Source organism: Camelus dromedarius, chromosome 20, assembly GCF_036321535.1.
Source record: "Camelus dromedarius isolate mCamDro1 chromosome 20, mCamDro1.pat, whole genome shotgun sequence".
Taxonomy (NCBI): Eukaryota; Metazoa; Chordata; class Mammalia; order Artiodactyla; family Camelidae; genus Camelus; species Camelus dromedarius.
Window position 1 is genome coordinate 27,427,602 of NC_087455.1, and position 14,043 is coordinate 27,441,644.

Below are 14,043 nucleotides of genomic sequence, written 5' to 3' on the forward strand. Positions count from 1 at the left end.
CCTTATGGCCAACTTACCGTGAAGAATTCTCTTGTCTTGGGAATTCTAGTAACAACACGGCTTGCTTTCTCTTTTCGAAAAGAACAGTGCCCAACCCCTCCAATTGATAGTTACTGGCTGTCGGTCTGCGGAGGGGGAGAGAGGTTTACGGTGCATGAAGAAGATGTAGACACAGGCCTCAGGGAACTTACAGTAAAAATGTTGTATATACAGGGAGGGAAGTCAAAAAATTACTAGGAGTCTTAGGACTGTGGGCATGGATACTAAGCAGGCAGTGCTGGGATTTCAAGGGAGTTCCTGGAAAAAGGATTTTCTTGTGGTTTTTGTGGTTTTTTTTCTTTCATATTCTTCACCTCCTCCTCCTCATAGGCAATGAAGGAAAAATGGAGATTTCTGAATCTTAGTTGTAGGATTCTAGAACCTACCTTTATGCCATGAATCTAATGAAAGAGGAGAAACTGAAGGTATGAGTCGGTGTTTCTGTTTATTGAAATTCTTTGGAGGGCAATGGCTTGACACTAAGAAGGAAGGACTTTTAGAATAAGATGAGGAGGTGGTGATGTGGGCAAAGACGAAGAGCCCCAAAAGCCAGCACCTCATGCGCCAGAGGACACAGGACGTTGGCAGGGAGTCCAGGAGTTGGAGTGAGAAGACAGCTTTCATCACATCTCAGCGAGTGGCCTGGGGAAAGTCAGTTAACATCTCTGAACCTCAATTTCTTGATCCATGAAATGGAAATGATAATACTTGCCCTGCTTACTTTACTGCATTAAACCAAATGAAGTTTGTGGACAATGAAACAATATGAGTGTAATGAGTATAATATGATTAATTAATAAATTAATATAATATCAATGTCAGGCTCAAAAAGCCAGTTACACTGGAAAGTTGGTTTGTAGTTAAAAACAAAAATCAGAGTAAGAGAGATTGTAAAGGCCATGGGAGATTGAAAAGTAGGTTGATGAGACTACTGTAATGACAGAAGGGCACTTTTGAGGGGAGGGTGCCAAGAAAAGGGGAAAATAACTGAGAACTGAACAAGAAGTTTCACCACGGCCACGGAGCAGGAGGAGGTGTTGCTGCATCCTACTGGAGGGGACTGGAGGTTTCTTTCCCTGATATGCAGAGGGATGGGGCTGGGGAACAGCTTATAATGTGAGCATTTTCCGTGAGTCACTGTATCATCCATATTGAGTGTCACAGCTGAAAGCCAGAGCCAGGAACAGGCATCCCAAGGGGAGGTTAGGACTGCACTCGAGAATGTGGAGAAGATGCACTGGGCTGGGAGGATGGGGACAGTGAACTGAGTTGGACACTCTGGGCAGGTTCTGAGAAAGCCCAGCAGGAGGCTGTGGGAGGAGGTCAGAATGAGCACGTGGATATCTAGGCAGACAAGGCTGTCAGGAGGTGTGAGGTCCTGCCACGGGCATGGGATTGGAAGCCAAGACCAGTTCAGAAAGAGCTGGAATCCTAGGCAGGGTGGCAAGGGTGCTACTTGGTCAGGAAGGAAAGCTGGCAGGTACCCTGGATTAGGACCAGAGCTGCAGGCTGGACAAAGGGAGGCTCGATTCCCAAGAGTGGGACACAAGAACTGTGTTTAGGCCTCGCTCCTCCAGAGAGAAGTTAGGGACAGCAGGCTCCGTCTCATTCCTCTCTGTAAGCTTACTACCTAGCACAGTGCCTGGGGTTCAGAGGGCACTCAGTATTCGCTGGAATGAACCAACGAATGATAAATGAATAAGGCCAAGTTCAAAATACCCAACAAGTTTTGAGTTTTATTCCCCCTTTTGGGGGCTTTTGACAGCCTTTGGCTTTCTTTCCAGTGCCAGATAGTTAATGTGAATATGACCCTCGTGCTCCGTGTTGAGAACTCCTGGGCATCCAGCACGGGAATCTTCCCTTCTCTTTATGTGGTGTATGCGCTCAAGTTGGCCTCATTCCATTTAGTGGCTTGTTTCCATGGCAACTTGCTTCTTCATTATGCCACACTCAACCTGCCTCTCATTACCAGGCATCACTGTGTCTTATTCGGATTTCTAACCATGGCAGTTCCCAGTCCTGTTTACATCCTGTCCTGATATAGAATGTCTTACATTAAGGGAACATTGTCTTCTCAGAAATTAACTTTAAAAATTGCATTGAAACACATTATGGCATGATTTTTTTTCAACTAGAAATATAAATTTTCTCTACAACTTCCCTTCCAAAAAACAAGTTTCCTTGTCAGCCATTTTCATTGACTCTTTTCAAAACTTTTTTCTCCACACATATTGTAAGCCAGCCCCGGAAAGAGTCTCCAGGAAAAGCATTTGGCTCCCGAAGTAATGTCTGGCTCTCAGACTTGCGCCTTCATCTGTGGACTCTACCCTTGGCTGGTCACTGTTGTGATCAGAGCACCAGCAAACTCACCCTTAGTACTGAAGAAGATCTGACCACCATCCCAAGAAAATGTAGGCACAAGAGACACGGTGCACATTTAATTTCATTTTATTGTGTCATGTTTATTAAACCAGTCCATTCATGTCTTAAGGCTCTTGACATGGTTTTCATCACTTTAATGAAAAAGGAACTAGCTAATCCATTGTTGGGGTCCATCTTGGTCCACTCACAGAGTATGCCTTGACTGTAGTCTCTCCCTCCGATATCAGCTTGGAAGACTTCTAAGAAACACTCAGATGGGGCCCACTAATGTTGGCTCAGGGTCACCTCGTCTTTTCTTTTCAAGGTGGATTTTCACATCTGCTGGAAGAACTGTCTGCCATACACTTGCACTTGTAGCCAGGGTGGGTAGACTTGTTCTTGGCCCAGCAGCAAGTCTTGTTCCTCACTTGGGCCTTTCACCATTCCTTGCCTTCCCATAAAGCATCATACGGATTCTCACATTTGGTGTCTCTCACTTACAAGGTCCTCCGTGGCTCAGTTCAGTGTATTGCTGGGATCCTTCATCTAGAGATCCTTTCCTCGGTGCTCAGTGAGCCTCTACATAGCAGACCATTTATTGTGGCTAAGGTATAATTATAAGTTCTGTAGAACAGCTTTCCTCTGGCAGTGCATCAAAAACTCAATTCTGATTTCTCCTTCCCTTTTCGTGCCTGCGTTTAGAGCTGGAGTGCACCCGAGGACGTGTACAGTTCATCCTAACTGTGCATCTATGCTATGACCCAAGTAAACGGAATTTTCTGAAGAGTTAGCTCTGCATACCATACATGGAGGTAGTTCTCGTAGGGGAAAGTCTTTGATGGTTGTTGACTGTGCTGGGTTGAATTGTGTCCCCTACAAAAACATGTTCATGTCCTAATCTCCATTACCTGTGAATGTGACCTTATTTGAAAATCGAGTTTTTGCAAATATAGTCAAATTAAGATAAGCTTATCCTGGATCAGGTTAGGTCCTAATCCAGTGACTGCTGTTCCTGTAAGAAGAGAAAGTATTGGACACAGAAGGAAGCCATCATGTGAAGACAGAGGCAGAAATTGTACTCACGCTGCCATAAGGCAAAGAATGTGAAGACCTGCTAGTAACCACCAGAGGGTAGAGGGAGAAGGAAAGATTGTCCCCTAGAGACCTTGGAGAATACACGGCCCTGCCACCTCCTTGAGTTCTGCTTCCAGCCTGCAGACCTGTGAGAGCGAATGTTTTTCCTGTCTTAAGGCACCCAGTTGGGGAGAATTTGTAACAGCAGCCCCAGGAAACGAACACATTAACTACCGGAAAATTAGATAAAGGTGAGAAGTTTGAATCTCAGGAATCTTGTCCTGCCTCCACGGTTCAGCTGCCCCAAAGATAAATGGGAACTTGTCCAGTTTGTTTCTTGGATACGAGAAAAAAAATAGAGAGCATTCTTCTTCGCCTGTCATTGGAGACACTGTTGGCCGGAGTGCAGGAGAACACTGTGTCTGAGATACTGCCTGAGTATTTACAGCGCCTCCTGTTGTGTGAACGCCTGATATCCTGTTAGGACTACTTGAGAGCCACCCTCACCGTGGTGCGCCCCTTTGGACCCTCCCTCCAGGCCCAGCTGGTGAATGAAACCTGACTGGTTGAGTTGACTCCTTAACCTGCAGGGGCAGCAGGCAACGTAGGGGTTGGATGTGATAAGTAATGGGGATCGTACACTGTAAATTCTCGTCCAAGGATGAGCTCTGCACAAAGTGCTTTTTAAATTATTTCTTGTTTTAGGAGAAAGAGTTCCAGAGCTGAGGGATGATGGGGAAGCTGGAGTAGGGATGAAAGCAAATATAGTGATTTGGTAAGGGAATGATGGTGGTGATTAATACTGGGGGAAAAAAAAAGAGGTTGAGCGATGTGGAGCTTAGAAATGGTTGGGTGTTGGATGGAAGCAGAGTTACAAATAAAGCTGGCTCCTGAGCCAAGAAAACCTAGAAAATATTTGGGTCACTGATGGTGGTAAGGAATTGATCTCTGAGATTGAAGGGGTGAGGGTGAGGACTATCAGGCACACAGGCTGAGAGGACTTGTAAGGCTGTCAAAGTCCTTGACTCCAGGTGCCACCCTGAGGCCCAGAGTGGGGAAGTCACCCAACCACAGTCCTGTGGCTAGTGGCAGATAGAGCTGAGAACAGAATCCCAGACTCATAGCATCCTCCTGTACTCATTCCACATTAGAGATTAAGAACTGGAAAAAGCAGGAGGTTTCAGGCAGAAGCACGTAGATTTTGTAGAACCCTACTTTATAGCTGGTAACTACACACGATTCCCAAAGGAGAAGGTATGAGCGGAGGCCACAAACCACAAGCTCGTGGACTGACCTCAATGCTGTTTTTGTAAAATTAATACTTGAATTGATTACTAACATTTAAAGAGTAGGCGAGCTCCCCTAAAACTCAGTGTCCGACTGTTCTGGGGACAGTCAGCTGATGTGTGAGGAAGGAGAACCAGCTGCCCTCTGCTTAGATGAGGCAGACACAGGCTGGTGCCCAGTCCACCTGGCCGGTTTTAGGAACTTATATTCTCACCTGGTCCCTGCAGGCTCCGGAGTCTGCAACCCATGAGAGGAGGAAGAAAGGCAGAGGCCCTGAGTCCGAGGCTGGCAGTTGGGATTGTTAATGGCAGGGGCGAAGGAACCTAAGGACAAGAAGGACCTGAGAGCCTAGGTCACAGAAGCTAAGGTCTTGTCCAAAAATTGAGGGACAGACTTCTCATCTATTTTTAGATAAAGTAACAGGATGTGGAAACCAAAAAAAGTGGTCACTTCTCCCATACTGCACAATGGTGATGACTTGGGCAAAACATCCTCTTTCCTATTTTTAACTAGATCACAGAAGCTGCGTCAGAGGACTTGCTGCTGACTAATCCCGTTGAGACGCCTTTCTCTGAATTGCATAAATGCCATCTACACAGGCTAGAGAACATTTGAGAAGAAGAAGGGAAAAAAAAACCTGTAAAGACTACTGCACGCGGGGCATCCTTATAAATAGTCTTCTGAGTGGGATCGAGGTGTTCTGGGCCACAGCTTTCTGGAAGTTGTCTAGGATTTCACGGCTGAATGATGCAGACATTCAAAGAGAAACCATGCATTTATTTAAGCTGAATTAATGATCCCATGACGTTTTTGCACTCCAAAGTATAGTGATGACTGGTTTTCAGTAATTACATGGTGAATTATGCTGATTTTTAAACAAAACTATTATCAGTTGTGTAATTATCCCTGCAGAAGGAACAGATATATTATTAGAGAAAAAAAATCCTGGGCCCCTGGGAGTCAGTGGGGTGGATGGCAGCACCAGAGGCCAGTGGGCTGCCGGGGGCAGCACAGGGCCCCCCATCTGTCCCTCAGGCAGAAGGTGACCTGAGGCAGGTCCAGGGTGACATCAGAGTGTCCCATCAGGTCCTGGGCTGGAGCCTCAAGGAAGAGCCAGACAAGTGGGGGAAGAAAAGCAGATGAATGAAGAGGTGGCAGGACAAATAGCCAGTCTGCAGGCACAGGAGACGGGTGTGTGGTGGGAGAACGCCCAGCTCGACTGCGACTTCCTGCAGCTGCGCCAGAGGCTCCAGATTCTGCCCAGAGTCCAAGTGGATCATGTTACGCAGCTTCAGGAGAAGTGGCACCAGGAGGAAGTGCCCTGCTCAGAGCTGGAGAGGGAGCTGGCCGCCGCGAGTGGACAGGTGACCTTCATGCAGCAAATCTGCAGCGTCTACAGGCAGATGGCCGAGGCCCTAGGCCAGCACCTGGAGGAAAACCTTGCCCATCATTGGAAGGAGATCCTCTTCTTTGAGAAGAGAGCCCAAGAGAGCTGGATGTAGGCCGTGGGGATGGAGAGAAAGCTAAAGGAGCTCAGGGAAGACAGCCAGCGCCACAGGCAAGCACTGCGGGTCCAGGGTGACCCCTGGCCCTTCCCTCAAAGCCCTGGTGCTCCTGCTGCCCCGTCCACCACCTCCAGGGGCCCAGAGGTGGAGGGCCCCAGGCATCTGGCCCTCAGCAAGGAGGCGGGTCTCCCCCTCGGGGCTCCAGGTTCACCTGCAAGGGTGACTCAGCTCCCAGTGCCCAGGTCTGACCCCCACAGCGACTGCACCACGGCCACATGTGTGTCTGGGGAGGACATGTCCATCCAGCTCTCCCTAGTTTGTCCTGGTTCCACATCAATGCCACAGTGACTCCTGCTAGTATAGCATTATAACTCGACGGTAGCAGTATTTAAACAGGGCTTCCTTAATGTATTCTCGTAATTGCCCACTTTCCCCATTCAAACCTTTAGGAATGTAGTCTATAGTGTTGTATTTTAGTTGAAATTAAATGCTTACTATGACCTAAAGCATCCTCTGAGTTTGTCCTGGTAGAGATGATTGAGGCAATGAGAATTCTCTGTACAATAGGCTACTATTTACAATGTTGAGGTAACTGCTGGATATTGAGCTGGATAAATTTTGGTTGGTTTAAAAACCTAAGATTAAATAAATAAATTAAATAAATAAATACATAAATAAAATACAAAAATACAAAAAAGGAAAAAAAAAAACTGAACAAAAAGAAAAACTTAAGCAAGACAGCCCCATTCAAGCTACATCTTACTTCTGTTAGCTTAGTCTCAATTTATAGTTTGTCCTAAATTCATAAGAGTAGTTAGGTACTAAATTCATAGATTAGAAAATTTTGAGATTTTGCAACCACTATTTCATGTCTTGTAATTTCTTCTTCACCTTCCTTGTTTTGTTTAAGATAGTGTTTGTCATTTAGCATTTAAATATATGCAGTCAAAATAAAAACGTTTTCTTTTGATGCCAAACACTCACACAGAAGGCAGATACTAGACAATTTTAGTTGTTTCATATACCTCAAAAATGTAAGAGAGTTGCAAATTTCTAAAAATGTTTTAAACTAAAGGTGATTGAATAGAAACAATTATGGGCATATCATTTTATAGAGATATACATTTCCTAAATCCAACATACAGAAAGGGAGAGGTCCCTTAGGCTCAGCCCAGATTTCAACTAGACACCCTCCTGCAGGTGATGCAGATGGAGAACCTAGGATGAAGGTTGTGTCCTGCAAGCGGGCATGAGGGAGGGGAAGACAGAGGCTGGGGCTCCAGGGGCTGCAACAGGGACGCTGTCCCCACCCCTACCTGGGGCCTGGCGAGAAGAGGGGAGTGGTGTCCTCTGAGCCGGGGAGGAGCCTCTCGGGGGTCTGCTTGGAGCCCTGGGCTCTGGCCCAGGAGGTCATTAGAAAGATGGAGGAGGAGGACGGAGGGGCTGTGTTCGGCAGCTGTGGGGTCAGGGAAGAGGATTGAGAAGACTCAGAACCTTGTAGTAACCCTGCTGCCTTCAGGCAGTGAGTTAACTGCAGTAACATCTCTGCAGGAGAGCCCTGGGAAGTCTCCAGGAGCAGGAGGGTGACCCCCCGGAAAGCCGCTTCTCTGTGGAGCCAAGTGTGAAGTCTGACGTGCCTATCTGGACTCCACGTAGTTCCCTCACCTGAATCTTAGGGTCTCACCTCCTAGCTGCTCCCCAAGCAGGGACTCCCTGGGCAGGGGGAAGGGGCTGGGGTACAGGGTGAGTATTCCCGAGTGTGACACACTTGCCCCCTGAGCAAAGCCGCTAGGAGGCTCCCCATGGGGACAGGAGATGAACTAGGTTTCCTCCAGAAAGTGCACATCCATGGAAGGGATAGACTTAGGGACGCAGGTGCCTGTGAGCATGGCCTGGACACTCCCTGCTGGGTCCTGCCCGGCTTTCCATTTTTCCCTGCAGCAGACTGGGGTGGGCGGGAGGTGAGGGAGGGCACCGTGGAGAAGGTGGCCCTGAGCTGAGCACAGAGGGAGAGGTAGGAGTGCCCACCAGTGCTCTTCACCCACTAAGAGGCACAGGAGTCCCCTGGAGAACTTGCTACAAAGTAGATCCTGACTCCCAGGTTCTTGGCTGGTCTGACCCTCACTGGTCCCGGTGGTGATGCCCAAGTCAGGAACAGGCGGAATTACAAGGATCATTAGATGATCCTGGGGTGGGAGTTGGGGATGTCAAAGGGGCAGGGACAGGTCTGTCCTGGGCTCAGCCCGGGCACAGCCTAGATGCTTGAAGGGCCTGGCGTAGCAGATGGTCCACCTGCTCGCTCAGCCCAGAACCCGAGGTGCCTTCCTGACCCATCCCTGTCCTTCAGCCCATGCATCCGACCTGTCCCCCGGTCCAGAGATGATCCTTCAAACTCCCTGTTTTCTCTGAGTCTCTGCTCCATGGCAAACCAGCCCCTCCCGTTCCCTGGGTCCCTGTCACCCTAGAGACCATCCCTCCTCTAACCTCACTTCCCTGCTTCCTCCCATCCATCCCCTCCTGCCACCAGAGGGGACTCCGTCCCGCGACCTGAGCAAGGCAAGAAGGACACTGCCTGCCTGGGGTGAAGGCCAGCTGACCCCTGCCCTCAGCCCCACGTCGTGACTCTGGGTCACAAACAGCAAGAGTGAGCGTGGTCCCAGGGGCCCTGGACACTCTGGCATTGCTTGTGTGAGCCTGCATGTGACTGCCGGTCCCCTTTCAATCAGAAACTGTTCAAGTTAGGACAACCCATTATATGCTGACTATATTAGTGGGGCACTTGATTTCACACTTTTCCAGGTAGAACAACATTCAAATACAGATATAATGTATATATATACACACACCCTGTCCCTACAATATACTTATAAATATATATAACACTGTAAGAAAGTTAGACATCATGAGTCTAATCAAATCCTAAGGGCAAGCATAGACAGTGAAGGCACAGTTTTGCCAATTTAACTAACGTGAGGACAGCACATTTTTGGTTATGATGACCCACTTTCGCGAAGGCCAAATATAAGCCTTCTTAGTTTTGAAGTGGTCTCGATAAAACCCGAGTGATGTGTGGACAAATAGAACACCGGGTGTGCTGGGTGAGGTTTGAGGCCCCTCAGTTTCCTGTGGAAGCAGAAGAGCCTCTGCTCCAACATCTCCCACAAGTCCTTCTGATGCAGAGCCCCTGGGAAGCAGCAGGCACGTGGACTGTGGACCAGAGATGGGCAACACAGTCCTCCGTTTGCTCCAATTCCAGGGCATTTGTGGTGAAAGGCATTGAGACTCAGGACAGAACGTGAGACATGAAGCCGCCGTGTGTGCAAGGGGCTTGGGGAAGACAGCGCAGCAGGAGGCCAAGGCAGGAGGATGTCCCCTCTGGGCCCCGTGGGAGGCCCTGACCCAGTTCCTTGCAGGCGGGGCCTGGGCGTCTGTATCTTGTCCAAGTTCCCCTCCAGGTTTTGTGCGCAGCAGAGACAGGGACACTGCCGGGGGCATCGGCTCGGACTGAATTCACTCAAGAGAGGGAAGTGTCTTGGCTGAACTAGTTAGTAGCTGAGCCTGAATTAGAAGTCAGTTCTTATAATTTCTAATTCATCATTCTTTTTCTTTCATTGTATCATATTTTAAAACAACAGATTATTTATTTGTTGCTATGCATCAGCATTCCAACTTTCAAGACATAGCACTCTTATTCTTTGATATAATCACAGTTCTACAATGATTTCCTTTTGGAAAAACAATTTTGATCGATTTCTTTCACTCTCTAATTAATGTATCACGTTCAGCGTGAGTGCAGTGCTCGCTTTGAAAAAGGTCTTCAGCCAGCTGACATCACAGAGTGACTTTAAATCCTTTGAAGTTACGTATGACATTTAGAATAAGATGACTGCTTCTTTGTGTGTGTGGAGAAAACAACGTTAATTTTGACCAAATGTTATCTTTTCTCTTGTTCATCAAATGAATCATACTTATGACCCAAGCGCGTCTGTTGTTCTTCATGATTCATTGATCAACCATGAAAGAACAAACAAATCAAATGCTGAAACCTGGGTGGCAGTTTATTGCTGATTCTCTCCAGGAGACTGCAGTCTCCCAGAGTCATAGGCTTTAAGAGATGGCAGCTTCCTCAGAGATTCTGTAGCCCTGCTCCTCCATCTTTATAGATGAGAAAATTCAATTCAGAAAGATGAAACGACTTGCAGAGTCATCCAGCAAGTTGGTAGAAAAGAGAGATTTTGATCCCATTGAGTTTTTCGGACTTTGAGGCCCCATTGCATCGTGTTCCACATCAACTCATGGGTTTCTGAAAAAGTCTTCCTGCATTACTGGACAGGCCAGGTCCAGTTTGCTGCTTGTTAATGTAAATAAAGTTTTATTAAAACACACAGCCATTTTCATTCGTTTACGGATTGTCTGTGGCTGCTTTCTCACTACAGTGGCAGAGGTGAGGAGTTGCAGCAGACCCACATGGCTACAAAGTCTAAAATATTTACTGTCCCTTCACAAAAAAGGTTTGCCAGTCCCCATTATAAATCAAGCCTGGTTGAAATTCTGGTTTTTGTTTTTATTCTTTTTGTATCAGTTGTATGACAACAGTTGAAGAGAGTGGGCATAGGCAGGGAAGGATGAGAAAGAAGAAAGTGAGAGGAAAGAGCTGACACTTACTTACCTCACTGGGGGAGACTTTATATGTGTCATTCCATTTAATTCTCAAAAAGATGTTATCAGATTGCTATTTTAAGCCCCAGTTTATAAATAAGAAAACTGAGGCTGAGAGAGATAAGAGCTAAGTTGCTTAAGTTTATGTCACAAATAATTAGCAGAACTGGGATTTGAATTCAGCCTTTCCCATTCTAAAAATCTCTGTTCTTTCTTCTGTACCATATGTTTGTCATAGTCAGGGTTACCCTCTATTTTGTGAAATGTGATATATCATCCCTTAAATGGATGTTGTTTAATTAAAAAATAATATTGAATACCAAATAATACATTTTAAAAATATTTAGTTATTTTTATTGAAGTATAGTTGATTTACAATGTTTCAAGTGTATAGCAAGTGATTCAGTTTTTATTTATATATATATATATCTATATATATAGATATATATATCTCTTTTCCATTATAGGTTATTACAAAATATTGAATATATAGTTCTCTGTGCTATACAGTAGGTTGTTACCTGTTTTATATATAGTGGTGTGTCTCTTTTAATCTCAAATTCCCAATTTATCTCTCCCCACATCCCCTTTGGTAACTATAAGTTTGCTTTCTATGTTTGTGAGTCTATTTCTATTTTATAGATAAGTTCATTTGTATCCTTTTTTTAGATTCCATGTATAAATGATAAATTATCTTTTTCTGTCTGACTTAGTTCACTTAGCATGATAATCTCTAAGTCCATCCATGTTGCTGCAAATGGCATTATTTCATTCTTTTCTTTGGCTAAGTAGTATTCCATTGTGGTGTATATGTATCACATTTTCTTTGTCCATTCATTTCTTGATGGACATTTAGGTTGCTTCCATGTCTTGGCTATTGTAAATGGTGCTGCTATGAACACTGGGGTGCGTGTATCTTTTTGAATTAGAGTTTTTGTCTTTTCTGGAAAGGTGCCCAGGAGTGGGGTTGCTGGATCGTCTGCCAAATCATGTTTGATAAATAGTTAAATACTGATTATAACTGTCTAATTCATGGTGCCATCATGGGTTTCATTTCCCTTTGGGTACTCAGTTACACAAGTGGGGGAGTTGGACTGCAGAGGAGGAGAACAGTACATTTTTTGACAATTAGTGTTTTGAATTATTGGAGAAACTTAAATGGGTTAATAGCTCCTTCAGCGACTTGCAGAATGGACGTCTTGTGTGTATGTCCATACAACTAATCACATAGACATCACATAGATGTGTTTTTATTTAATCAACAACCCCTCCTCTCCAAAGTTTGCTACAGTTCTCTAAAGCAGTGTCAACCAAATTTGCCTAATCATCTGAATTTCCCATGAAGACCCTTAGAAGACAGATTCCCAGGCCCCTCCCAGGCCTCTCTAGTCAATATATCTGGGTTTAGTTTTGGCAATCCATAATTTTACATCATTTTGTAACCTCTGAAGGTAATTCTGATGATCAGCCAGCTCCACTACTCTAGGACTGATGGAATCCTAGGAATGAGGGATTGGATGTCTGAATCTTTGTCTCAGTCCTTCCTGGTCTTCCCTTACGTCTTTCAACCTGTCCTCTCCGTGAGTCCCTTGCAGTGGTCAGTGGGCAGATTGTTCTTTGTCTTTGCTGAATGAGGCTGGGGGAGGGGGCACCTCCTGCACCACTCTGTGTATTTCCTCAGAGTCCAATACAGCAGTGCAAACACTTTCTGCCTTAATTGTAGTTGCTCTGGTTAGTTGTGCTTTTATTTCTATCATTGCTTTTTTTTTTTTTTTTTTTGGCTTTCCTTTGCATTTGCAAAAATTCCTCAAATGACAAATCCAACTCTGACTCCTTCTGCTTTCTGAGTACAAAAGCGAGGTTCATAGACACCTAGGATTTAGATCATAAAAGGCTATCCCCTGTACCCTGTTATTCATCTCCCTGTCTTTTCCCACTTTTAAAAATGTCACTGCAACCATTAGCAACTAAAACTAAAGGGGCTTTGAACTTTGAAAGTTTGGTGGTCTCAGCCACCCATTAATTTAAATCTTTCTTCACCTTTTAGGGTTTATATTATCCTAATATAACAGGCTTGTAAATATACATATATAACCACACTCAACCCACATCATTTTTTTCAGTTCCTCTCTCTTCTATAGTATAAATTAAAAAAAAAATTGATCTCAATGGCGTTTGTCACTATCACTGACTTTTGGTAAAAAAGCTAGTTACTACTCCCTTAGGATGAGGTATTTTTCTTTCTTTCTCTTAGGTGAATTATGACAAAAATGTATGATGTGTAAAGATGTCAGCATATCCCATATTAGAATTAGGATTCACTAGGTTCTAACAGAGAAAGCAGCAGATACAGGATCTAAGAGAAGAGACAACATTTAACATCCTGAGTAGAACAATAAAACATTTATTACTATGAATCTGTTTAGAATTACTGTGTCTTACTGTCAAAGAGGAATGTAACTGACAACAAATAGGGAGTCAGGACATTGGAATGACACTTATGACAAAATATGGCCACCAAGTTGGGATTCATTAGATGAGAAATAGTGACTTAGACTATAATGCAATATACTTTCATAAGCCATTAAAATTAGAGGTGAAAAAGGAAGCTCTATTAAATTACTTGGGGCAGTATCTTTCTGCCTCTACAACATTAACAGAGCACACTTCACAATAGATGTCTCAAGAAATTTAACTAACCATTCATTTAAATCCAAAGTGGATAAGCTGCGATCATATAATTGCATTTTCTGTCCTAGGTTAGACTGGCCCTAAGGAGCACGTCTAAATCTTGTTTTCAAGATCAGAATTGCCTTTTGTGACAGCACCTCTTTACCAGCCTGTCCTTCCAACAGGGACAAGCACTTCAGAGTAGGGGCAAGCATGCCTAACAGGTAAAAGACAGCAGGACACTCTCCAGAAGTCTTGTGAACTGTTCAAAGTCATGGTCTGTTGGAAACAACAGAGATTATGCTATTTCAGAAAGGCAGTTTGGTTTCAAGGAAATTAAGACTCCTTTACCAACCCCTTTAGTGCCCTTCTCCTAGAGAAGAGGGGTAAAGTGGGCATTCGTGATAGACGAGAGAAGAGAATCTACTCGTGGTTCTTTAAAAGCACT